The 27092-nt window shown below is 44.2% G+C and overlaps 1 protein-coding gene and 1 long non-coding RNA gene across 6 annotated transcripts in view; both read right to left on the reverse strand.

Annotated features, from left to right (window-relative positions):
- The window catches only part of LOC138450108 (uncharacterized), an 81370-nt gene extending 69985 nt beyond the window's left edge, over positions 1-11385 (reverse strand). The window contains exon 1 of the long non-coding RNA XR_011260179.1: positions 10725-11385. This is a non-coding gene — a long non-coding RNA (uncharacterized lncRNA). The remainder of the gene's footprint in view (positions 1-10724) is intronic.
- The window catches only part of LOC138450042 (calcium-dependent protein kinase 5-like), a 599861-nt gene that overhangs the window by 350375 nt on the left and 222394 nt on the right, over positions 1-27092 (reverse strand). The window lies entirely within an intron of this gene.

Consider the following 27092-nt stretch of genomic DNA (forward strand, 5'->3'; position numbering starts at 1 on the left):
TCATATTACTATGGCTGTCATCCCGATTTCTGCACACCCCGTCCAAATTGCCTTGGTGCCCTTCTTGAAAGTAGTGGAAGAATATTTATAGTAAGTGTTGCACACTCAAACTCTTCACAACGCTCTGCAACACATAAAGAAACCTCTTTCTACACCAAACCCCTTTCGAACCAATTCAACTACAGTGTTTTGCACATTGGAATGTCTCCCGCCCTATATCCTTTCATTGGCAGTTCCATTGTTCATCTCTGACAGGTGCTTCTTTTATTTCCCTTTTTTCCTTTCCCAGTTCATTTCCATTTAGTTTGGTCTTCTAACACATGCCACAGAAGGAACGTCAGGAAAGGCCCTGTACCGAAGGGGCAGCACTGCATAGATACCATAGTGGACATGCTGAGAGATAGAATTATTGGGTGGCCCTTACATAGGCGCCAGTCATTGTCATGCTACCGGATGGACCCTTCCCACGCACTTCCAAGTACCTTGCCTCTGTAGAGTAGCGCATTGCAGTACATGCACAATACAATGCCCTTTTCCGGGTTAGGGTCAGTAGCACGGCATATGGTCTGCAAGGATGTTTTAGAGTTCCGCTGCCCTACAGGAGTGCCCCTGTTGTTGGCCGCAGCAGATGTGGAAAATGCTGTACATGAAATTACCCTACTGCATTGCTGGAAGGGCGGGAGACTGCACACTGGTCCCTTGTGCTTACATTTCAGTTGTCGTCACATGCAGTACAAACACTTCATGCTACGCCATTAGCAATAGCAGTAGCATTCACAGAGATGCATACATTCTGGAATACAAGAATGCTTACAAGAACGCGAAACACAGCTTCATTACGTGGAGCAGGAAGACAATTATTCAATGTGGCCCATGCAGCTACAGTAGTTTTCTAAACACCACTGACATTGTTTGCGCTCTGAACATTCTGCTGTTTGCTTACTTTCCTTTACATGCACTAGTATGTGCATGACCAAGTCGCACCAGCTTTGCCATTTTGCAGACTCACTACAAACTGCCCCACCTGCAGTTACATGTTTTCTTCAACTGTACGACCCGCAGGCGACCTCTTGACACTTTCCGTCACAGTGCAGAGGCGGTGTGTCTGTTTCACGGGTCATGGAAAGGCAAGCAGCACATTTAAATTAATGCGACATTTAACACACCCACATTACACTGAAGGTTGCTGTTCCTTGTTTACCAGTAGGCCTCATACAGCCAGGCGTGCTGCAGCCATACATTGGTAGGTTTGCAGATCCATCCACGTAGTCAGCAGGTGTACTTGAAATGCGGTTGCCTACCATATGAATCCGTAGGGCTGGCGACAGGTGCGTGGTGTTACCAGCACACAGAGGATGTCCTACGTATGGGTATAGCTGTGCAACTGATACATGTGCGCTCCCAAAACTATTTAAAAGTGCATTAAATGATGCAGACCTGCGGCCACTAATGGAGTCCTACGGATACTTGCAGTGTGATTGCACATACGCCGGCCAGGTGCAGTCTCCCAAGGAAACGTCCATATTGCTCACCTGCAGTCATCTCAGCCAGTAAAGTGCGGAATAGATTCACCATGCAATGTTAACAAAAAAAGAGAAACCACTCAAACACTCGCCAACACTTACCATGTGCATCTGTAACTAAGATACACCAACACTATTAGGAAAAGGAAGGGGTAGCGCAAATGGATACATGCACCAGAGAATTTGGCCTTTCCCCACTTTCATCGTGAGGGCAGCCAAGGAATCAGAGACAAATCGTTGTTAAACGGACATCACGGTTCCGTTGCAGTACCAAACAGCTATCATCTTTACAGAAATACTATGCTAAAGCAATGTTCCGGTTACAGTGCCCTACTAAAAACCTATGAAATTCACTAAGAAAAAACGTTGTTAAAGGGACGTTATGGTTAAGTTGCACTAAATTCAATGGAAAAACGTTGTTACAGGGACGTTATGGTTACAGGTAAAACCAATAACCCCCAGAAATTCGACAGTTATGGTAAGGTACGCAACCATAACTCGAGCTACCAATGTGCACTGCACGGACTAACACCCATGACCTCAAAGATGACCTCACAAATGACATCACTGATGCCATCACATGTGTGGTTCGCTCTTTTTTCGTTCACTAACATATGTAGGACAGGTGGTTTTCTTAACCGACAGTCAGGAAGTAAACATTCAAAAGGTACTATATTTGTAGACCTTACCCTTCACATATGTCCTTACACTACTTTCCTAAGGGTGCAGTCACATCATATGATACATATACATACTATAAGAGGGGAATGGTCCATTTTGTACATACCCTCATGTATGTTTTGTTCTTTGTAAAGATTTGTTATTTCCCCTCACCGTCTTCCTCCTTGTTTGCAGCCATCTATAACCATTTATGGCACTTATTGTATTCGGTCTTAAGTTAAGCGCTGAGATGCCTCAGGGCTTCGCAAGCTATACAAATAATAAACCAAACCACGACAACGAGGCAGTGACCTCCGTGGAGGCGGCAAAACCAGGGATGTCTCCATGGCTTCCTGGGAAGACACGAGTCTGACAGCAGGAAGGTTACATGTCTTTCCATCAAATTTTTTCCATCGAAGGTAAGTACCATCACATTTTTTCCAATGAAAAAATTTGCATTGAAACACTCCAAACAAAATTAACCTGTTAACCCACAAAAATATGCTAAAATATGAATTTGATGCACATTTTTTGTTGGAAAAAATTAGATGGAAAAACCCTTGATGGAACATTTTTCAATGGAAAGTCTGCATATCCAGCAGGAAGTAGTTGACACCAAAGCCGGAGCTTTGTGGAGCAGCCCAGTTGCAGACACTGAGGGCAGAATGAACCACTCCAAGCCCTGTTTATGCGGAGCCCCACTGGAGACAAAGACCCGGGATTTCCTATATGAAAAAACCCCAGGAACTTCATGTGTGGCACCATTCCACAGGGAGTGTACAGCCATTGTGGAGCTGAACAACAAGGGGTTGTGATGAGGACGGCTGGGAACTGTACCTGCATGAGGAGAAGCATCGCAGAGCCCAAACATATTGTCATAAAATGGAACAGGTTAGTGTATCAAATAACGTGTGGCTGTTAAGAGAAGCTTATAGAAGAGGCACATTTCAGTTATCCAGGACCATGAAGATTTGAAGGAGGCTGTTTGAGGAAACAGACCTGGAGCTCTCTAAAGAATTGGGAAAAACAGGGGGATATCCTCGAGGGTCATTGCCTATGAAAGGTCTCGGCAGGAGACTATAGCAGGCAAAGCAAAGTGGGTGAAGTGAGGTTAAAAGAAACCTGGTAGGGGAGTATACCAGGCGTTTTGTGAGTTAAAGAATCCCAAGGAAGAGCCATCCCCCAAGGATTCTGAACTGCAGTGAAAGTGTAAAGAGAAGGAACCTGGCAGAAGAGTATACCAGGTGTTTCTTGCAAGTCTGGGACCTGCACACAAACTGTATCAAGGAACAATATGAAGGAATCTGGCAGGGCAGTATACCAGGTGTTGTTGTGTGAATTAGAGTATCCCAAGGAAAATTCATGCCCTTAGGATTTGTGAATTACATAGAATGTGAGAAGGACTTGGGGAAGGCAGACATTTCCCCTGGAATAAGCTGCAACATGAAGAGGGGGGAAGTTACCCTCTTGAGCTACAAAGAGCTATTCTTTTGAATATTAGTTTTGGTGGAGAGAAATATAGGGAAGGCAGTCATTCCCTGGAACTGTGAACATTATTCATTGGAACCTTTGTTTGATGTATGCCTTTTTGTTGTACTTGAACATGTATGTACTTTTCAAGACAAAGGCATTAACACCTTAGAGTTACTTTTAGAATGTGAGGGCTATGATAGGGTTTCAGACACAGGGCAGTTTTGCTTTGGCCATCTTGACACAGGACAGGCCCTGCTTTATTTTGACTGAGGTAGAGAAATACCTCCTATATTATGGATAACAAGGCATTTCCCAACCCCCTTTTTTTTTTTTTTTTTTTTAAATAAAAGTCTATAACCACAATAATGAGTCCTCTCTGTCTGCATCTCATTCCTGGCTCTTCACATATACTACTAGGTGTATGTGTTCACTACAGGTACATACATCATTATTATTATTGATTGATTGATTTGTTATTTACTAGGCGCCTATACACAAGTGTTTCAAGGTGCAACAAGGCAAGGACAGGGAACAAAAGGAAGACAAGACAAACAATCTTACTAGGCTTGTTACATTGAGATCGTGCAAGTGCACAGCACAAAGTGCAGGGGAGAGGATGCAGGGGGAAGTGCAACCAGGGCAGCAGGCTCTGAGTTAAGTGTGAGGGGCTGGGACAACAGGGTGCAATCCCAGCCAGGAAGAAGTGCAAGGTAGGCCAGGTGGCAGTGCAAGGTGGGCCAAGCGGCAAGTACAGGAGAACTTGTCCGGGGGGGAGGGTGCAAGGTGCCTTGTAAGACTCAGGTGGCAACAAGCAGGCAGTCAGAGTAGGAGGAGCAGGAGCAAGCCTAGGTAAGCAGGGGAGAGGGAGAGAGTAAGTAGAGGAGAAAAGGAGGGTCTTGAGGAGCTTCTGGAATTTAAGGAGCTCTGCCTCAAGACGGAGAGAGGCAGGGAGCCCGTTCCAGAGGGAAGCTCCTGCAGAGGAGAGAGATCTTCCCCCACTCTCTGCTTGGGGAAGCAACTGACCTGCCGAGCGTTAGCGATAGATGAGCGGAGGGCTCTAGCAGGAAGGAATTTAGGATGAAAGAGTAGAAGATAGCGAGGGCCATGGCTTCAAAAAGCCTTGTGGACGTGCCACCACAAGGCCTCAAGTAGCTATGCATTTAATGCGCACATATAAACCTTTCTAAAGCACTTCAAAAAAGCTTGCTTATTGAAAATGATCGGTTTTGATTTATGGTGTAGGGACTAACAAGTAAAATAACCAGATCAGACGACAATACTGAGCAATCACGCACGCCAAGAACCAGCAGCATGGAAGACTAGCTGCAAGCTTCATTAAAAAAGCTTGTCACTAGAACCCACACAGCTGAATCTAACCAGCAGCTGACACTCCATGGACACTCCATGGAAAACGGCTATAGAGACCTGCAGGAAAATCTGATCAAGAAGGGACTTCTCCCTCACGCCCTGTCAGGGAATCAGCGCCCTACTTAAAAGCAGCGCCCCTTACACCTCTTACTTTGGCATAAGTTTGCAGTGTGGTTATAACTAACTATAACAAGAAGAAAACCCTCGAGGGCTGCAACTCCTGGCCAAATGAAGTTTCTCTATAAGGAACCAACATTATACAACTGTATTTAATGTTATACTGTTCGTCTTTCTGAAACAATACCACTGAAGAATTTCCCTGCACAAGATCCACATATTTAGGGAAAGAAACATGTCGGGATGAAGATACCGTGTGTTTAAGACACGTCTGTAATAGAGCATTAACAGTTTGTATTTATTAAAAATGTATTGAGCAAATCAAACTTACCTAAGGATAAAGTAATAGGCAGCTAAATGTTATACGTATATAGCTTTACTAGTAGCGTTGTTTGCTTTTTCTCAGAATTGTTTGTAGGTTCTTAATGTGATTTTATGTAAATGCACTTTTTTACCCATTGTGTATGTGTTGATGAATTGTGTTAGTGACAACATTTAGGTGGAGGTCGTTTGTGTTGAACCCAGTGTTACTAGTTAATTACTTAATTTACCACTTGCTTTTCTCCTCTTTTTTCCTTTTTTCTGATTTGTGTCAAGCTTGATGTATTGTTTCACGTAGGTAACGTATGTTAGACAATATTTTTCTACAACATTTTTAAAAAAAGGTGTACATTGCAACCCCATTCAGGTTGTATTTGTTTTTTTTTTTAAATAAACTGAAATATGGTATAAATAAAATAAATATATATATTTTTCTTAATTTACAATGGTCCAGAATTGCCTTTTGGTTTGAACTGTGGAGTTGCACACCCTCTAGGGGCTATTGTGAGCATTTATCTCACTAGAAAAGGAGTATAAGTGAGGTGCAGGATCCCTTTAGTAAACATTTTTCTAGTGTGTTAGGGGCACGGTCCTGACCTCAATCCAAAAAAAAACCCAGTCCTCATCTAGTTGTTAAGTAAAATAACTGGCCATCATTTAACATTCAGCAATTGAAAGGCCCAAAAGGCACAGACAGAAAAATCTCTCTGAAGCAAGTAGGCTTCATGGCTTTAGTAGCACACATTTCAATAAAGAAAGGTTAATCATTTCACAGATATTTATGCATCCGAGGGTGCACAGATTTGTATATCCCTATTGACTACTTCTGACGATCTCTTAGGCTTCCACTGTTATTGATTTATGCCTTAACATTTGTGAAGTAAGAGGCCATTTTAGCCCAGAAGGCAACCAAAGCACCAGGGCCTGATCTAATTCCTGTCGATCTCTTTAAGAAGGAAGTCAACATTTGGGCCCCCGCTTTGTGTACTATCTATAACGCGGCGATTGTATCTGGTAAAGCACCGAAATCATGCACTAATTCAACTATTATCCCCATGTACAAGAAAGGGAGAGGGACAACCCTGCAAACCTTAGACCCATATCTCGGCTTGATGCCTCTGGTAAAATATTTGCATGCACACCTTTTACCCACTTGGTGGCATGGCCCGAGGAGTCTTCTGTAATCAGCCCCCTTCAAGCAGGCTTCGAACCCAGACTGAGCACAGTGGACCAGGCCTTTAGGTTCTTCCCGATTCTTCCTGATTCACCAAAAATATGTAACCCTGAGGAAACAGAATCTTTATACCATCTTTAGTGACCTCAGGGCTGCATTTGACGGAGTTCCACATCACAAACTTTGGAGGGACCTAGCAGATAATGGTATACAGGCTGGCCTTCTGCGCTCTATTGTGAGTCTGTACATTGGTGATGCCAGGAAGGTAAGGTGAAACCTGACAGGGAACATGACGTACCCCATTGACATCAATCTTGGCGTACGCCCGGGTTATGTACTGGCACCCACATTATTCTCCATTAATATTAACAAGTTGATCCTTGGCCTATCCCAGATTGAAACAGATGCACCAAGAATGAGTTCTGACCTCAAACCCCTCTTGCTCTTCACTACACCATTTAGACTTTTTAAAACTCTGGCAGGTCTAAAAAGGCAATTTGATGCATTCCATACAGACTGCATCGACAGTGGCCTTACAATTAACATCTCAAAGACCAAAGCCAGGGTATTCTGTACGGCCAATAGCAAGTGCCCTAAATTGAGGGTGACCATAAGGGGGGGACTACCTATCAAGCAGGTAGACACCTTCGACAATCTTGGCATTAGATTTGCAAATACAGGTACTTGGTCGGCACAGGTAGAGAAGGCAGTGACCACACTGAATAGAACAAGTAAAGCCCTGTCAAAATTAGCCAGCCCGTTTGACAGTGGCAGGCTGTCTCCCTTCCTTGAACTATACAATGCACAGGCAAGGGCGGCTGCCCTATATGGAGCCGATATTTGGGCTTATGTTAATTTTGTGCAATTGCAAACCACAGAAAATGCCTTTCTAAAAAAACAATTAAAGGCGCCAAAGAGCACTTCGAATAATACGTCTCTCCACATGGAAGTAACACAGCCAATGGTGGCAGAGATATCTTGGCCATTTGAGCCACCTTATACTGGATACTACTCTGGGCTACGCCGGAATTGTTTAAATACAGAGAGGCCATGCGCAATGTACTACTGCAATCCGGTGGTAGTAGCATCCAGTGGTGTATGCATGTGAGGAAAGAACTGTGTTCACTGGGCTTGCTGCACCTTTGGTACCATCCGGAATTAATAAACTTGGAGACGGAGGTCCAGGTCAAACACAAAAACTGGTTCAAATCCTGATGTAATATTGATAGCTAACTCAAATCGACGGCCCAGGCAAAGGAAAATGCATGATGCAAACCAATCTTAGGCAAGGAAGAGTACCTGGACGATATCACCATTTCCATGATGAGATCATTGTATGCAAAGCACAGGCTGGGAATGTTGGGAATGTTGCCGTTGAATATGCTACTTTTTAGGTGGCAGGAAACAGACTGATCTCTGTAAAGTATGTCTACTTGGCAGGGGAGACAATGTGCATTTTTAGTTTTTATGTACTTAATATTTGGCTCTCAGAAACAACCTATTGAAGCCTGTTCTGCTGAAATACAATGTCAGACATTTACAAGAAGCACTATTATTGTCCAGGTGCACAGCCTGTGTCCTTTGCTTTTCCGACCAACATTTATCGTGCTTGGTTACTCAGAAACTAATTCCTCAAAACCAACCAGGCGGTATGAATACAGAGTTGGATTCGTTGTTAGCTTGAAGGTTTAGAACTGGTCATCCTAAGCTCAATCATTTTTGTAATGGCGAAGTGACCCAAATAGGATGATGAGTTTATGGAATTCCATTTTACTGTGGCACCTTCAGTATGTATTTATGCATTATTGTATTTATTTTGACTTTTGTTATGTTATTCTTTTTGATGATAATGAATAAAGAAGCATTTTTTTAAATGTCATTCATTAGTAATTAAAGGTTTGACTGCCTGTGAACAGGGAACTAAAAAGGGTAGTGGTTGTCAAGGGACTCCAAAGTGTGCACTTTGATTCGTGGACAGACTACTTCCAATTATCATGCGCCATAGCACAGTCTATGGCAGACCCCCTCAGCCAGTATGCTGTGAGGTGAATTCCAGATCAGAGTATAAAAAGGCTTCAACCCAATTTGTCTTGTGTATATTTTTTTCAGTTTGTCAATGGGTAAAGAAAAGCCACTCAGTCAAAAATTCAACTTTATTCGGATTTTAAAAAATCCATCAAAGTACAAATATCAATAACGAATCACAAAATAAATAGAATGAGATAGTAAATAGAATAATTATAAAACATGGTAATAAAATCACAAGGCAAGAATTGAGTTCATTCATATCTTTCTGAGTCTTAGGGTGCGTCGTAACTACCAAAGCAAACTCCAAGCCACTAAAGGATAATTTGCAGACAAAATAAAAATCATGGTAGGTCTGCACTGCAAAAACTATAATGTGTGCAATACCAACTTGATGGTACTTCTCCTAATTGAGGTGTAGGCTGGAAAAAAATGCATAAAATCTAATTCTGCATTGTATAGTAGACAGCCTAAATCATTTACAGCTACCAGTTGATCTCTGGCCCACCTGCCAGTAATAACTCTAAGTAGCAGGAGATTAAATCTTGCAGTTGTTATCAATGCTCGCTCATTTATAAAGTTAGTCCACAACAAATAGAAACATTGACCGTGGACATAATGGCATGTGAACTATTAGAGGTTTTTTGTAATTCTACATGCTCCCGATCTGACTTTAATTGAAGATTGAGATTCCATATGACCATTTTACTACAGTGCACATTAATATGTGTGGGGTTTTTGTGGGTACCTTAGTAAGGGAGTCAGACACAGGGCCTGATTACGAGTCCGGCGGTAACTGTGCCTGAAATTCCAGCAGGTTACCGCCGGACTCGTATTACCATTCCGCCTCCATGATTCCCGGAATTACCGGGGCATTACGACCCCAATGACCCGGGAATTCCGAAGGCGGAATTCGGTAAATTCCCATTCCCATTGAGTCCAATAGGACTCAATGGGAATGGGGAAGTGGAAACACCGGCAACATCTCATGATGGTGCCGGTGTTTCAACATCCGCCTGCAGGCGGGAGGTGTTAAACCCGCCAGGTCAGACCTGGCGGGAATGACACCTCCACCTGCAGGACTCGAGATCACCCGGTATGGAAACAACATTGGCGGCGGGTTTACCGCCACTGTTATTTCCATACCAGATGACTCGTAATGAGGCCCACAGTTTGTCTTTTGTCCACAATACTGTTATTTAACTAAAAAAGTGGGTGGGAAAAATACCTCACTAGCCCTAATTCTACGAGGGTTTTCCCAGCCTCAACAAAACTAACAAATGAGACAGTAATCAGGATGTCCAAAGGAATGTCTACAGTCCTGTGTCAAAAGCCTAATCTGACCCTCTTACTTTAACCCTAGTAAAACGAAAACTGGGCAAAACAAATGATAACTGGGCTGCCTTCCTGCAGCCTTTCTTCTTTTATCCAGCAAATGGCAGGGGAACAAGCCCATCCCTGGTCTTAAAATGCCAAGAGAAAATTGCCTTCCCTGGTCTTTGAATGCCAGGGGAACAAAACCCTTCCCTGTTCTTTGTATGCCAGGGGAACAAAACCCTTCCCTGGTCTTTGTATGCCAGGGAAACAAACCCTTCCCTGGTCTTTGGGCGGAATGGTACAGTGTTTTGCTTCTGTTACTCCAATGTAGGTTTGGTTCCCAGCAATGTTTATCCTAGTTGCATTATGCTAACCAGGGCGGGTCCGTTACATGTGCTGGCCTTCACTGTGTGTAGTTGCCCCACAGCTTTGTCATACATAAACAACTGTTTGTTATTTTCACTTATACCTGGCAGTCTTTTGTTTCTCGTGGTATTTCCAAGTCCCTATATTGGTTTTCACAGGCCTATAGGGTCTGGTGTATCAGGGAGACTTTGGTTAATTATGTCTGCTCCTTGGTTTTGCCTCTTTCATAAAAAGGAGGTGTTGGTTCCTCGATTTCCCACTTTATCGCCCTAATTCCAACAAGAGCACTTTGATTCCTTTGTCTAAAATTGCTTATAACCTTTCCCTGGGTTTCTTTCATCGTACTACCCACGAAGTACCATCATCCCTCACCCCCTTACCTCCAAAGCACTCTCTTCTTTCTAACTGCCTTGGTATTTGGTCCCACCGGGTTCCTTATCCTCTTCCTCCTTTGTCCATCGCTGTCGACACCAGTTGGAGAAGTACTTGTTTTGGGCTTTCTCCCAGACGAGTCGCAACTTGCCAGTGGACTGCCGCATATGCAGCGCCTTACACCCATGCTCACCTTGCTTCGCCTGCTGTCGGAGGGGGAGTCTGTGTACTGCACTCCCTGCCTTCAGGGCTGCAGAGACTATTTTGCCATCTTCCGTGAGGCTGCTGTTCCAAACCCGCACCCTCATCTGCCGGTCTCTCCTGGCATTTTTGTGGGCTACAAAAATGTTCAACAACTTGTTTGTCAGGCCGTGCAATACTTTCATTCAGGATACTCATCGTGCTTGTACCTCGTTCTCTTCCCTTCCATGGGTCATGAATGCCGTCAGCGTTCCAGTGATAGCCTTTTTCACCTCGCCACTTTTGCAAACTGCCTATGTCGTGAATGCTTTCTGCATTCCGGCGGGAGAAATTATTTATTTCCTTTCCCGTTTCTTCTTGCGGGACTTCTTGCTTTTTCAGTCTGCCTCTTGTTGTCCGGTCTCCATAATCTCCCCACTTCTAATATCCTCTGCTATCACTTCCCTAACCAGTCCCTCTTCTCTTTTATCGCCAGCATTATCCCTCGACATAGAAACAGGACTGAAGTCCCGTTTTGGATAGTTTCTTCTTTCCTCCACACAGGGCTTCATCGTCCCAGTACTTCTAATGGGCTTTGTTCTGTAGAAGTACATCTACCCATAAGGAATCTCTGAGATGGATTCCGGTCTTCTACTGGGAACTTTTAGGAGTCCTCTTGGTTTTGGAATAGTAGGGGCATTTTTATGGTAGTTAATGGGGGCGAGACCCTCCGACTCGTCCCATATTACATTGATTAAAAAAACAAACCGCAGCATTTACAGGATTCAAATGTCTCTTGACATAGGAAGCCCAAGGGATCGACTAATCATTTGCCTCTAAATGGAGCAAATGGGACAAACTAACCTTTGTGTTTAACCAAACTCTAAACCAAAGTTTCACTGAATCCATTAGAATCTCATCTTCAATGTGGAGCATGCCCCACTCGGTGTAGATAGAAAACATAGGGACCAAATTGGGTAAAGCTAATAAACGATTAGAAAGATGATTTTCTTCAATTTTGAGGCATTTTGCCACAGCCACAATCCATAGACCTGTACCATTTCTCCCTCCCTCCTACTCTCCTCCTTCTCACCCATAGCACCGGATGAGGTTACCGAGACTGTTTGCTTTATGAAAGTCTCCTCCAAACAGGTGCTTCCCTGCTCCTCTAGAACTATCAAGGACAATATTGCCGCCCTCGCTCCCTCTTTGGCTGAGTTCTGCAACCACCCTTTTGTGACTGGCTTGTCCCACAACCTTGCAGGCACTCCCTTGTGCACCCCCTCTTAAAAAAGCTGTCTGTGGACCCTTCCTGTCCAGCTAACTTCACCATATTTCCACTACCCTCTTCTTGGGCCAACTATTGGGAGAAGTTGGCTATCGCCAAACTAACCCAACACACTGAAGCTCTTGGCTGTCTCCATGACTATCAGTCTGGCTTCAGAGTTGCCAGAGGCATGGAAACCGCTCTCCTGAACACCTGTGACAATTTGCTCTCGAATAGCGACTGCTGGTCTCCTTCGGTTCTCATCCTCTTGGATCTGTCATCTGCCTTCAACACTGTCAATCATGCCACCCCCTTAAATCGTTCCTTAGGGCTCCATCCTTTCGCTGTGGCTTTTCAATATTTACCTTGCCCCTTTTGCCCACTTGATCACATTCTCTCCTCATTTCCAGTGGGCCCTTTTCTCTCCTCTACCTCTCTCTACCTGCAGCGTTCCTTAGGGCTCTATCCTCTCGCTGTGGCTTTTCAATATTTACCTTGCCCCTCTTGCCCACTTGATCACCTTCTCTCCTCATTTCCAGTGTTATGCCGATGACATACAGCTTTCCTTTAAGCTACCCTCTTCTACCTCTGCTCCTTTCTCTCTCATTCCGATTGTCTCACTGCTATTCAGGCATAGTGCTAATGAGGTCACAAATACCAGGTACCCACAACCAAAAAAGGTTTAAGCCGCTCAACGATTCAAGCTCAGTACTAGTCCTACACTCCAACAACAATCCAATGATAGCCAAAGATCCTCCCACTCCTATTCCTATCCAACCCAAAGCACACATACTACATAACTCAGAATTCCCAACAGAGGCTGCCCTAGTCTCCAAAGTCCCAGCAAATACTAATGAGATGCAACTAAAAGGTGCGCTGATCAATGCTAGATCTATCACTGCCCATGCACTGGACATCGCAGACGTCAAATCTAATGGCCTTGATTTCCTAGCAGTCAATGAAACATGGCTGCACACAGCGTCAGGTCCTCATCTCACCCTAGCCATCCCGGATGGGTATGCTATATTCAAGAAGGACAGAACAACTTCAAAAGGAGGAGGTGTAGCCTTGTTAGCCAAGAAAGCCTTGAACATAAGAATCTCGGCCGAACTCCCATTTACTGCAGGTGAAATCCTCTCACTAAATATTTCCCTTACACACACCTGTACGCTCACACTACATATCTACAGGCCCCCAGGTGCACTATCCAAATTCGAAGACGACATTACATCTCTCTTGGCACACAACATGAAACCTCACTCTAAAGTCATCATTATGGGAGACTTCAACCTGGGTCTGGATGACCCAATGGATACCCATGCCAGCCATATGGCCAATTCCATGAAATCCCAAGGCTTTATACAAAGAATCTGTGCACCCATGCACGATAAAGGACGTATCTTATATTGGATAGCAGATAACAACTACACCACCGACATCCAATCTAACACCCCTACGCCCTGGTCCGATCACAACACGATAATCTTCACCATGACCATCACTACCAAAATTGCCAGATACCCTACCTTAGCTCCCATGGCACCTTCTAGAAGCATGAAACACATCAACAGAGATAACATGCCACCTCTCCTAGCACTGTTATTAGACCCGACACGACCTGACAAGGAGCCCTTAATATTGGTCAGCAATTACAACAAAGTTATGCTTGCTGCTACTGAGAATGTAGCTCCTTTGAAAAATAAAAAAAACAAACCTATTGCTCATGTGAACTATTTCTACACCACAGAACTCCATACTCTGCGTACTGGCTAAAGTCGCCAACACCAACAAATAAAGCACCATTGCAAACAATTACAAAATATAAATCATTAAAGGTAAGAGCGAAGTCTACAATCAAAGAATCTCGAACGCCCAATCGAACACTAGAGAATTGTTTAGAATACTCCAGGAACTGGAATCCCCAGCACCCACCCCAGACCATACCATCAAAGACGAACAATGGTGCGCTAATATCCAAAACGCCTTAGCAGACAAAGTTTCTCTACTACAACAAAAAATAGCTCTAAAAAAATCCAAACTCAATCAATCTCCCTCTATGACACCTCCTTCAATCGTACGCTTTTACACCCTTGCCTATCTTAGACACCATCAATATTATCAAAGGCCTAAAACCGTCTAGATGCAAGGGCGACATCTGTCCTGCAACCCTGATAAAAGAATGTGCAACTGAACTTGCGCCATTCATCACTAACCTTATTAATAGCTCTTTTGCTACCAACAACATTCCTGAAGATTTAAAAACAGCATGGGTTCGTTCTACCTTTACTCAAAAAACATACACTAGACCCCAACATCCTCACCAATTTCCACCCCATCACGCAATTCTGTTCTTACTATAAATGTTGGACCGCACAGCCTATCTGCAGATCTAACATTTTTTGGAATGTAACAACCTCTTGGGTCTAAGACAATCAGGCATTAGACCAGGCCATGAACAGAAACAGCTCTATTAGACCTGAAAACACAAACGGACCAATATAAAGACAAAGGGGACCTATGCACCCTCCTATTACTAGACCTCTCGGCAGCTTTCATTTTGGTCAATCATGATATCCTGTGCCAACACTTGGAAACTGCTGCTCACTTTTCCCCAGACGCCATTAAATGGATCAAATCCTTTCTCTCCAATGGGACAATGAGGGTCTTACCCCTGCTGCCTTCCCCGTCTGGCATTCCACAAGGATCCTGTGTGTCTCCAACTCTATATAACGCATTTACTAAGTTATTATTTGACAAGCTCGACAAAATGGGTATATACAAATTATGCGGATGATACTCAAATACTCGTTCCAATTACCGGATGCTATGACACAGACTCAAAAAACTTAAACCAGATTTACCTCGCAATACAGACCTGGATGGCGCTTAATGAATTGTGTCTGAATGACGACAAGACCGAGTTGATCATAATCGGAAACAAAACTAAATTAAATAACCTCCCACAAGAGTATAAATCTTTCAATATCGATGGCAATACCATCGTTGTCGCCAATGAAATAAAAACTTTTGACGTCTACATTGACTTCTTCCTCACCTTAAATAGACAGGTCAACGCCATTGTTTCCTCTACCGCTTACACAGCTAAACTTATAAGAGCCAGCAGACCATTCCTCTTACCGGACAACTCTATCACCCTGGCCAGAGCCTTGATACTCTCCAGGATTGATTATTTCAACTCTCTGTTTGCTGGAACCAGCAGTAGAAACTATCAACCAACTACAAATCGTACAAAACAACGCCATCAGAGCAGCCTTAAATATCCCTATCAATGAACACATCTCCTCCACCAGAAGGAACATCCACTGGCTCCCGGTCAATGACAGGATCAAATTTAAAATACTCACGCTCAATCACAAATGCATACTTGCCAACCATACGGATTTAGGCAGTAGGCTACTGCTTTTCAGACAGACCTACCGCCTACGGATTTTACTATCGTATCCTACTGCATTTTTAAACTGGGGTAGGGTGTGACACATTACACTCTATTTTCTGGCAACGATGGAGCTGCACGTCTGACAGACTCTGACTAGAGCAACAGAAGAATTGTCATGTATGCACAGCACTGCGACCCCTCTAGATTTCACGTGCTGTCTGGATCGTCTCATTTCCATAGTAATGAAAACAACATATCCGTGTTTTCTGAGCGAGGTGGATTTAGGTGAGGAGCATTTTTTTCAACAAACTAACCAAGCTTTCGTTATTGGAATGTAATTACCCTATCTAGTATGCAGGGTCGGACTGGGGCATACAATTGTTTTGAACACCAATGAAAAAGTGGCCCACAGTTGCAAATGGCAATTCATTCCTTTTGTAACACACTAAATTGTACCCAAGGGGAGGGTTTTGATAAAAGGTGATGAAAATTGTGCATTTTAAAGAATATGTGCCAACAATGGCCAAAACTACTAGCCACATAGTGAAGTAACTTATCAAACTGGCCCACATGGGCCAATAAAGTGGCCCAATTTGACCCAACAAAGCTGGCCCACGCTAGCATTTTGAGGTTTTGGTTCGGGCAGTGCCTTTTTCACCTATAGGCCAGTCTGAGCCTGCTAGTATCCTGCATGAAACACATGTATTTTTTTCCCTGATTTTTTTTTTTGCAGTGACCGAATGGCAGGCACATGCAACAGACTTCTTTTTTCACAATGACTGGTTTATTGTGGCGCTCTTGATTTTTAGGCTAGAAGGTAAGCGCATCCGTTTTTAGGAAGGAGGATATTTGGCAAATTTATTTGATTTTTTCTATATTTGTTAATTTCTAGATTTGAATTCTAGATGACCAAAAGAGGCGTGTTTGAAACCTTGGTGTGTGTGTGTTTGCTTTTGTCTTAGGGTGTGGATGGAGTGCACATTTTATGAATAAGTATGAATTAATGAGGTGAGGTTCCGGTCGACCACAGTAAACTGAATGCCCGGACACTATACTCTGTGGTAACATCTGTGGCTGATTAATAGCACCCCACTACGTCTTGCTATATATACTGATGTTTATTCAGTGTGTTGGTTAATTCTTTTGCTTGAACTTCTGATAGTCTAATTTTCTTTTCTAATGTACTTATCTTTGGGCCTTTATTATCTCTACTTGTAAGGTTTGTGATCTGTATTGTTTTAGGCTGTTTAAATGTTTCAATTACGAAGCATCATGTAGCTACATCCATTACTTTTCTTGTATTTGTATTTCGATTCCCTATTAAATATTTAAAGAAAAGCAATGTAAAAGCCAAATGTTTTGGCTTTTCTGTAGTGACGGGCACTTTTCAAGCACTCCCATAATGGTACTACTGCCATCAGTATTATACCATATTATACGTCAACAGTTGGAAAATTGTAATATTGTGGCACAATATGGCTGGGCCTGGCAAATACCATGAATGCCTGCACGAAACTCAAAACTGTTAAGATGTGCTTATAAGCAAATGTGTGTTCTAGAATATCTGTGCATTGCACTACATTCCTGTTGAAAATGAGCAATGGCAAAGCCAGGTGTTTTGGCTTTTGTGTATACATGCCATAGGCACTTTCCAGGCATTTCCATAATGGCACTGCTTGCTGCCTGCCATAAAACGTTAACAAATGGAACATGATTTTAGCAGCTGGGCACATTATGGCTGTGCCTGGTAAATGCTTATCTAATACCTATAAAAGATCCAATACTGTTGGCTTAGCCAATGCTTGTTTTAAACAGGAATATAGTGCAAGGAACAGATGCAAGGACACCCATTTCCTCATGAATCAAGTGACTGAAGGCATACTTGGTCTAGACATTTTTCTCACTCTCACACTAGGAGCTGGTTTACAACTGCAATTAATCAATTGCCTTTCAATAGACTACGTATTAATAATTTTGGAGTCACCATAAAAGCACAAAGCTTGCTCATACAAATCCAATTGATGTGTATTGTGCACAGCGAGGGGCACGCAATGGGTGTGAATGGGCATCTGGAATAGCGTGGTGAATGAGTGGGTTTGAAGTCAAACCTCCCCCAAGCCCCCACCAGGTTGTGCTTCTTCATAGCACATGGAGTCTCTCCTATCTATCTTCACTGTCCTTGCCAATGGTTGACTTATAGGCGGCGCTCAAAACACCCTTAATAGCCAAAACTAAGAAGGCTTACCACAGTACTCAAAGTCACTCCTTCGTTATGTGATTTCTCAAGAAATCTGACGATGCCAGTTAGACATTTCTTGTAATCTGTTCAGGCGCACATTTTGTGTGATGTCATGTCCTGCGATGATACCATTTTGCTAATGACTATTATTTTTGAAACTTGAAAAATCCTACCTCTTTTTGGTCACAGAATGTTGGCAAGTATGCAAATGTATCTTGAACAAGGCACCCGCCTATTTTAGTAATTTGATTAGCAAAACCCAATCCAATAGACACACTAGCTCCCCCTACACTAACCTGCTCATCACCCCTAGAGTTAGACGCCAGAAAGCAGGAGGCGCAAGCTTTCCAGTAATTGCACCCAAACTTTGGAATGCTCTCCCCACACAACTAAGAAATGAAACCTCATTCTGGTCATTCAGGAAAAACCTAAAAACTGTACTATTTAGGACAGACACCACACCAGCGGCACTTAATCTTAAGCTCTCTACGTATATGCAGACAACGTCATCACCACCATCAAAAACTCTAATCATACTCAACCAATGTAATTATGACTCCCCTCTGAATGTATATCCTCGCTGTGTAACGTAATAGACTCTGTTAATATTACCACTTCCATGTAATGTAACGGACTATGCTAATTCCACCACTTCTATGTGAATACTTTTGCTATGTAAGCTTGATAATACATGTAACCATCTCCTAAGTGTTAGCGCCTAGATGCCTTTGGGCTTTGCGTGCTTTATAACTGCTCACATAAATAAAAAATAAATAAATAAATGATCTCTGTCTTAATGCCAGTAAGACAGAGATTCTTCTCTTTGGAACTCCTGCCCCTTTCTTCCCCCCTAATCTCTGGCTGCCCTCCTTGGGCCTCCTCCCCTCGGCCTCTTGTGAGGCAGAAAACATGGGAGTCATCTTCGACTCCTCTCTCTTCTTCTCACCTCATATCGTGGACCTTGCCAAGAAGGCCCATGTTCAGCTCTACCTCCTCAGAGGCATTCTCCCTTTCCTAACCTTCCCCTAGAAACTCAATGTCTCCAGAGCTCTGGTTCTCTCCAGGCTGGACTACAGCAACAGCCTCTTCCTCAGTCTGCCTCTTTCCTACCTCTGCGCTGTCCAACAAATCCAGAATAGGACTGCAAGACTTATCCTTGGCCTCAAGCCCAAGGACAGCATCTCTCCAGCCCTAAAAACTCTCCACTGGCTCCTGGTGGCTGCAAGGATCAAATTCAAGACTTTCTGCATCATCAAAAGGCTTTCTGGGGTCTGGGACCGTGTTATATCCAACTTTCCCTCCTTAAATACCTCCCTGCTAGAGTCCTTCGGTCTTCTAACTCTAATTCTCTGCAAGTCAAACGCTTCTCCAAGCAGAGAGTGGGGTTAGATCTCTTTCCTCGGCAGGAGCCTCCCTCTGGAATGGCCCTCCTGCCCCTCTCGGGCTTGAGCCGGATCTCCTTAAATTCCAAGACTTTCCTCTTTTCCTCCTTCTCCCCTCTCCCCCTCCCCTGCAAATGCCCCCCTGCTGCTACCATTCGCTGCCTGCTTTCTGTGTCCTACAGGGCCCAGGCCCGCTCTCCGACCAGTCTTTCCGCAGTACCCCATTACCAGCACTTGCTTTCAGGCACCTTTCCCTGACTAGCCTACTGAGTCTGGTCCACCCCTTTTCCTCGCAGTTTACCCTTACCCATGTCTCCCTGCGCACTTGCCCTCCATGGGCTCTGCTAGCACTTACCCTGCCTCACCCCTGTGGCCTCCTCCTCCCCCCTGCACTGGTTTACTGCACTTGCACGATCCAAATGCCACAAGGCCTAGTAGGACCGTTTCTTGTAGTTTCTCTCCCCTGTTCCTCCTCCCCTTTTGTCTTGTGCCACCTGGAAACATTTTCTGCCATACATATGTCCACTAAATAAATAAATAAATAAAAATAACAATTTTTGTCTTGGAGGAATACATTCTCAACATTATACCCAGCGGTTGAGATCTATACAATTTGGCAAAACGCAGCAACCCTTTGCCCCCACAAACCTGTGACATGTTCGTTTTTTGTTGCACAACGTGATGAGCCTCGTAATGCCTTGAGGTGTAGATAATCATAACTCACACAGACCTTAATTGGGCCAGCGCCTGCTGTAAAAAACGGTCATTTACAATGTTTTCCGCCCAATTGACAAAACATAATTGCCGATTTCGAGGCATTGTTGGATAAATCAAAGCTGCACATAAAGTCAACATAAACCGTGATTAAAATATGCAATGAACGTGGTGTTCTTGCGAGCAGAACGTCTTCATAGATCAGGACCAGTAAAGACGTGCCACCCAATTCTGGGACGTCTACGTTGTGCTTAACGAAGTGGTTATAGAGGTCGTTTACGTGCAGAGAGTATAATAAAAGCACGCCAGCGCCAACCGGAAACAGTGGCTCTTAGTCCCAGATCTCACACAGGCCCTATTATTGGCGTGCAACACTGAAATGGTCCCCATGGAAGCCAAAATGGAACATAATTTGGACCTGTTGACCCTATCGAATGCTGATCAAACATCCATAAAGACTAGGGCCTCATCAGGAGTCTGACGATAGCCCTGCTGTAATGCAGCCGGGATACCGGCAGCGCAAATAACGTTACCGCTATTCGGTCCAGTGCTATTAGCGCCGGATCACGAGTAGCTGTACAGCAGTAAGTTTCCATTCCCTTTTGGGTCCAATGGGGATGGGGGCGCTATTACAGCCGACGTTAATTGCGCCGGCGGGAACCGTGCTGAAAACAGCCGAAAAAAGGGGCATTAAGGGGACATTTTTACTTCCAGCAAAAAGCTGGAGGTAAAGCCCTCACTTACCGCCCGACTCATGATTGAGCCAACCCTTCAATGCAGCAGTCATAGCATTACTGCCGCATTTAAGGGCTAAGGCCCATATCATGATGAAGCCCATATAGGTATAGTTTTTCATTCTTAAAATATATATCGTTTGAAATCACAAGATGCAAATTAGGTGGCTGATCCTAAGTTCCTAAACCTTCCCTAAAGCCCGAGTAGGTGTGAGAATATGACTGGCCTCTACTCAGTCTAGCAGCCTTGCCAAGAATACCCCGCAAAAAATGTTAAAGGAAGAATCCAATAAGGAGATAGGACAATAGGAAGTTTGTAGATATTTTGGGCCTATTTTTATAAAGTGGGCAAATCGCATGATTCCAGGAGTCAGGAAAAGTGCCAGTAGCCAGCATTGAATTAAAAACAACTGCCAATAAGGGGCCCCAAAAGTCCTCTTGACCCCGAAATAAATCGGCAGGAATACTATCTGGCCCCAGGCTCTTATTGAAGGACTGCTTCCTTAAGAAAAGTAACATAACATTTTACAAAATGCCAAATCAATAAACACAGCTCCAACAACTGCCCCTTTTTTAGAGGCAAGCTCCCAAACTAATTCACAACCAATGCTGTAACCAGAAAGCCAGTATAAGCATAGATAAGTATCATCATACATCACCATGGTATCCAGTGATATTCCAAGTTAAATGTCTAATGGAGCGACAGTTACCCAAATTGCATCCTAAATTAAATTAAGCACTGTCCCTAAATATGCTAGTAAATAGTTTAGAACACTAAATAACATCAGTCCTAGAACATAGAGGAAAGCCTTTTAGGGCTCAGGGAAAAAAAATCACCTAACTGGCTACCTTTTGCTGGCGACATTTTCAAATAGAACCGTCACTATGCAATTGGCTTGGAAAAAACCCTGTGCACCGGAAGTACAGTTTCTGCCTACTCCATGGCCCGGAGAGAGTAGCGACGTGCATTAGTTTCTCCCTAGGCCTATCATTGATGGAGAAAAAATGACATCCACCAGCTGTCATTCACCGAGACAAACGGTCTTGTATGAGGGCAAAGGGTGCTTCATGAGTCAGCCAATATTACAAATGTCAATGCCAAGTACTGTGACGCACTGGTGCAAAATTTTGAACCCTGCCCTAATTGCTTCTCCCTTTGCCCTCAAGGCCCATTTTCATTCTTTGGTTATGATGTGAAATTACGCTTTGTACATCTGCTCCTGTTATTATTATTTTGTTTCAATTGTGGGCCTTTCTAGGACATAGCAGTTCACACTTTTTTTGTATAAAGTGCACTGGTAGAGCGGTTCGAGACCAGCTCAGAAGGATGCTCCCCGTTTCCAAAGCAGAGCCCTACTGTTCCACACTGGCAATGCTGTGGATAAGTGCATAAAAGCATATATAAGCTAAAGCACAGCATGGGACTTCTCTATGCGCCGCGCTGCATCTTGGGGATGGGCTGGAGCTCCTAACAGCAGGACAGTACACAATGAAACATGGTGAATATGGATAAAACCTTGTACGAGGTCAGTGAAGTAAACATCTAGTGCCCACCACTCAGACAGTGGAGAGGTACAATTAATTTCCTGTAGGCATGTTGGTGATGAAAAATAAAGACCGACAGTTGTGGGAGGCGGCTTGTCGAGACGTAGGGTATTGTATCATGGCAGAAAGTAGATCGAGTGTCAGACGATATTTCAAATGTTGATGACAAATACAGTAGGCAGTGAGACACTCTTTTACCCACTTATGTTATATCTGTCAAACTAGGTATATCCACATCAAAAAAGTCATTGATGCTGACGAATTCTGTGATGGTGTAGTTTTATAAATTGTGGAAAGTATGTCTTGCTCCAGAGGCATATCCACTTCGCACAATACTGAATGCATGTGCCGAAGGTTTCCTGTCCGTCTGGGTACGCTTTAAATTGTCCTGGCACAGATCTAAATAATGCAGTGTTAGTTGCTCAGGAACCAGGGCACTGGGTTCAATCACTGAGAAGGGGTTGAAAGACCTGACACTCCTGCTAGTTGAAAAGGTCTGCTCTTCCTTGCAGCCACAAGTGAGAAGTCTTCATAGAGCAAACTAGTTGAGCAATAGGAAGCAATGAGAATTATCCAACAGTTTATACTGGGGAGAAGACATGTGTTGACAGATTGTCCCAGGGATGTAAGAGAGCGGATGCCAGGGTAGGTCCCTCCGTCCCATTCAAGACCAAAGCTCTTATGGCACTGGCTTGCAATCAGGTCCATCTTGGTTCAAAAGAGAAACACAAACCACATCTTGATGTAGTTCCCATGTCCAAATCTGCTCCAAATCCACTTTCCCATTCGGCCTCCTGGAAGAAATAGAGCGTAGAGAAGCGGATGCTCAAAGAAAATGCCTTCCGCCCAGCACAGCAACGTGTGAGACCTGTGAGGCAGAGGTCTGGCAAAACAAACCTTACATGGAGACGCGACCACACACAGGATGTGGTGGGACCGGAGGACGCAAACAGACTGCGAGACCAGGAATAGGTCCCCTGCTCGCAACGTGAGTGGCAACCAGCGAAAGAACGCTGAGACGAGCAGAATGCTAAACCTCTTGCAGCCCGAACGCAAAAGCGGCAAGTCGTGGAGAACGCCACCGCCGCTGAGGAGATGGACCGTCCTGGAGCAAACCAGGCCAAGCAGAAGGTAGAAGGGTTGCCCAAGTCAGAGGGGGGCAAAGAGAGGAAAGAGCGAGAGGCGGAAAAGGAAGGATTAACCTAACCCCATGCAAGGGTGACAGGGACCTGAAGATAGATAGAGCACAAGATAAGGAGATGGGTTGCGGAAGCCCAAGAAATCTTAGCAGTACATACCGCCAAAAGGGTCACAGGGACCCATAAGAGCTAAGAGAACCAGATGAAAAGAGTGGTCTCCAATACCTCAGAGAAACAAGTGAGACATTGGGACAGAGGAAAGAAACCAAAGGAGCCACACGGGTCCAATGAGCAAAGTGTAAAACAGATATGAGGTGAGCATGGAGGCAGCCAACACTTGATTAAAGTGGGGAGGGAACAGGAAAATATCCCTCCACCCAAACAGATTTGGGTATTTTGTTTTTGCAGGAACGTATGGCTTTCTTTGTTCAAACTTTGAGAATCCTTTGATAAAACTTTATCGACAACCAAGAATTGTGTTTTTGAGGAAAACTGTTATTACCTGATGATTATTGGATCCAGATCCCAGAGGAATTCTTGGAAGGTCCAAGAGAGATTGTGGTGAAAAACCCCAGAGCGAAAGGCACTCTGCCCATTTTCTTTTATATTTTTGCTAAGAGGTAGGGTCAGATTAGTGGAATGTTTGGACCAAGGACTATTTTATTTTGGACTATTGACTAGCACCTTAGTTTAGTTTTCTTAGGAAGGGAATTCCCTTTTAGCACTAGGGATAGTGAGGATTTCCTTTCAAGTTAAATAAAATCACTTGTAAATCATGTCCTCTGGTCCAAACCCCTTCGTTAGGCTTGCCACATATCCCTTGGCTCCTACCCGCAGAAGGCTCTTTGCTGTAGTCTCCCCTGCAAACTGGCGCTCTTTCGCAGTGTGGCCTGTTTAGCTTAGCCACCTATTGTTGCACAGAATTCAAGCTGTGGCCTATTTGGCTTAGCCACCTCCTGGTCTCTGCTTCTTCTTAGTGCTATAACACCAACACTTTGGAACTCTGTCCTAACTTCCTCCAAAACTGGATGACTCTACCTCTTTTTATAATTTGTCTTGTGCACTTATTGTTTCAACAAGAACATGGATGTGTGGATCTGTTCCATCATCAGTGTGTGATTGTGTGCTTGTCTAATGATTACACCCCCTTCCAAGTTATTTGTTTTCTTCTTCTCCTTATTTTCATGGGTTGTGTGTTCTCTAAAAAATGAATCTGGTCGGTGCCCCCAGCCCACAGGCATAACATAACTGTAATGCTGTTTTGGGATCAGACACAAGCATGATGGCCGTCGGGAGATCCTGTGTTCAATCAGCTGAGGCTGGGGGTAAGGTCACTTATATGCTGTCAGTGTTTGTGTGCAGGTGCTATATGTGTACTTCTTACGTGGTTCTCACATGTTTTCTGTTGGGCTCCGTACAGGGTTCCAGTCCATGGCTTGTGCATCCAAGGTGTGTTTACCCAGGACTCCTGCTTTGTTTGTGGACTTGAGAACGGAGCCCAAAGCTAGCAGCAATTCTCTTGTCTGAAATGGTTTGCTAGTAAATCCTTCTATAGAATAATCTCCACAGGGAGTATTCCTTTTCAACTTTGTGTCCCAAAAACAATGCCATTACTCTGTATTTCCCCTCAGTGCTCATTAAACACTTAGGCACATTATAGACGTTTACTTCAAGGGATGACTGCAGAGCACTTGGTAACAGGGTATTTTAGAGGTGCCCAGTAGGCCCTCTAGGGGATCCTCCATATACTGTGTTCAGGAGTTTCATCACATAGTTTGTGGCATCCTCATTCCCCACCTATGGCTCCACCATGGACAACTTAGTCAGAAAGGACAGACAGAATGATTGTGGATAGTAATGCAGATGTCAGCTTGATCTTTCTTCGGTATTGACAAAGAGTTGAAGAGGCCTTGGGCCAGTTCAGCTGCAGAGATGTTCTCCACTTCAATGGATAGCTCATAGGAAGTGAGTTGGGGGTGAAAGGACAGAGAACCAAAGGCTCGGTCTCATTATTTAGGCTTAGGGTCTGAAGCAGAAAGCTAAAAGAAACCCATGCAGCTGAGATTAAGTTGTCTGCAGTGCTGACTTAAAGTGGCTTGCTCTTGCTGAATGGCTATGGAGATTCTGAAAGCCCTGAAACCCTGCCTTGGGCTGAGAGGTTGTGGAAGAAAGGACTGGTGCAATGCTTTGTTAGGACCAATAGAGCACACGTTTTCTTTCTAATTGAGCTCCGGTTCAGGGTGTTTTCAGTTAAATAAATAATCTTTGTCGAAAGGGTGATGTAGACCGTTCCGTTGGGTTTTTACCTTGAGTTTCATGGCTGATAACCATGCCTGCTTGCCAGCGCACAGGAATAGACACATTCCACATGCAGTCAGGTCCGCGTTGCCTAGAGCAGATTTTAGCACATCTACTGAAAACTGCCTGATAACGAGATCTGCAGTGAACTGTGCTGGCCTGTCTGCCAGAATAACTTTAGAGCAGTCTGCCAGATCCTTCAATAGGTTGTGATTACCGTTCACAAGCATGGCAACTGCAGGTACAAAATGAAGTTCTGGTAAACCTAAATACCAATGGAGAATTCTTCCCTTTTTCAGCTGTGAAACATAGGTGCTGGTGGTACATTTGGCCCACAGCACAGAGGATTGAGCTTGCGGTTTGTGAAGAGAAGCAGATCTGTTCATCTAGCATACATGTTTTTGTTGACATCTGTGGCTGAGTGGGGATTATCCCAACTTTAAAGGGCTACTTTCAACACCTATGAGTACGTGAATGATGATCTCTTTCTTAACTGTCAACACCTAGGCTAGTACCCCCATTTCCACTGGATGAGCATTCAGCACCATGAGATCCAGGAACTCCATGGTGACAGGTATTCTTCCATCAATCGATCACCCTAGACAACGACGGCAGATATGAATCTTCATAAGCATGCTGGTAAAAATATCACTTACTTAAGGTCCCACGTAATCTGGTGTCAAGGTCAGCCTTAGGGTTCTGAGGCAGCAAGGGGACGGTAACGGGATAGTGGGAGGTGATGTCTGTGCTGAGGGAACGAGAGGAAACAGGGTTGCCTCTTTGGGATCTGGGGGCTAGCCCTGGGAAAGTCTCTGTCGGTAGTGTTCCTTCTCTCCATCCTGTGGTTCTTGTCTGTGCAGGAGTGGGTCCAAGAAGTGCAATACTCCACATATCTGTGGAGGGTAGGTATGATCTGATTGAGTGCTCTAGATTCTCATAAGGGGGTACGCACATGGGTTGGCACCCCGAAAGTGATTACCATTAGTTCTGCCCATCTAAGAGGGACTGGAAGGGTGGATGATAGCAGCATAACCAAAGTTATTTTTTATCAAGTCCACTCTGTGTAAGAAGATCGTGATTACAAAGGTTTGGAACCTGACATCAATGAAGGAAGGAGGAACTAAGGGTTAACCCAGGGCCTGCCGATCATTGTTGTCACATCCGGTGCATGGGTTCAGGACCTCTTTCTGAAGGACTCCCCACAGAATCAGCTAAAGGTTGAATCATCTAAGAGCGAAAGTCTCCATGGCTGCCACCGTTCCGGGCTCCATTACTGGGTTCCTGCAATGGGGACTTACCGGATTACTCCGAGACAGGAGGACCCGGTAAGTCCTCCATGCAGGAACCCTTCCCCATTCGAGCCCCCATAGGGCTCAAATTGGAATTGGGAGGGAGGTAATAACGGGCAGATTACATCTGGCCCGTTATTGCCTCCCTCTTCCCCTCGCGGGACGCGGAAAGCACGCCTGGTTATACCAGGC

The sequence above is a fragment of the Ambystoma mexicanum genome, chromosome 1p, assembly GCF_040938575.1.
Source record: "Ambystoma mexicanum isolate Mex_15411 chromosome 1p, UKY_AmexF1_1, whole genome shotgun sequence".
NCBI classification, from domain to species: domain Eukaryota; kingdom Metazoa; phylum Chordata; class Amphibia; order Caudata; family Ambystomatidae; genus Ambystoma; species Ambystoma mexicanum.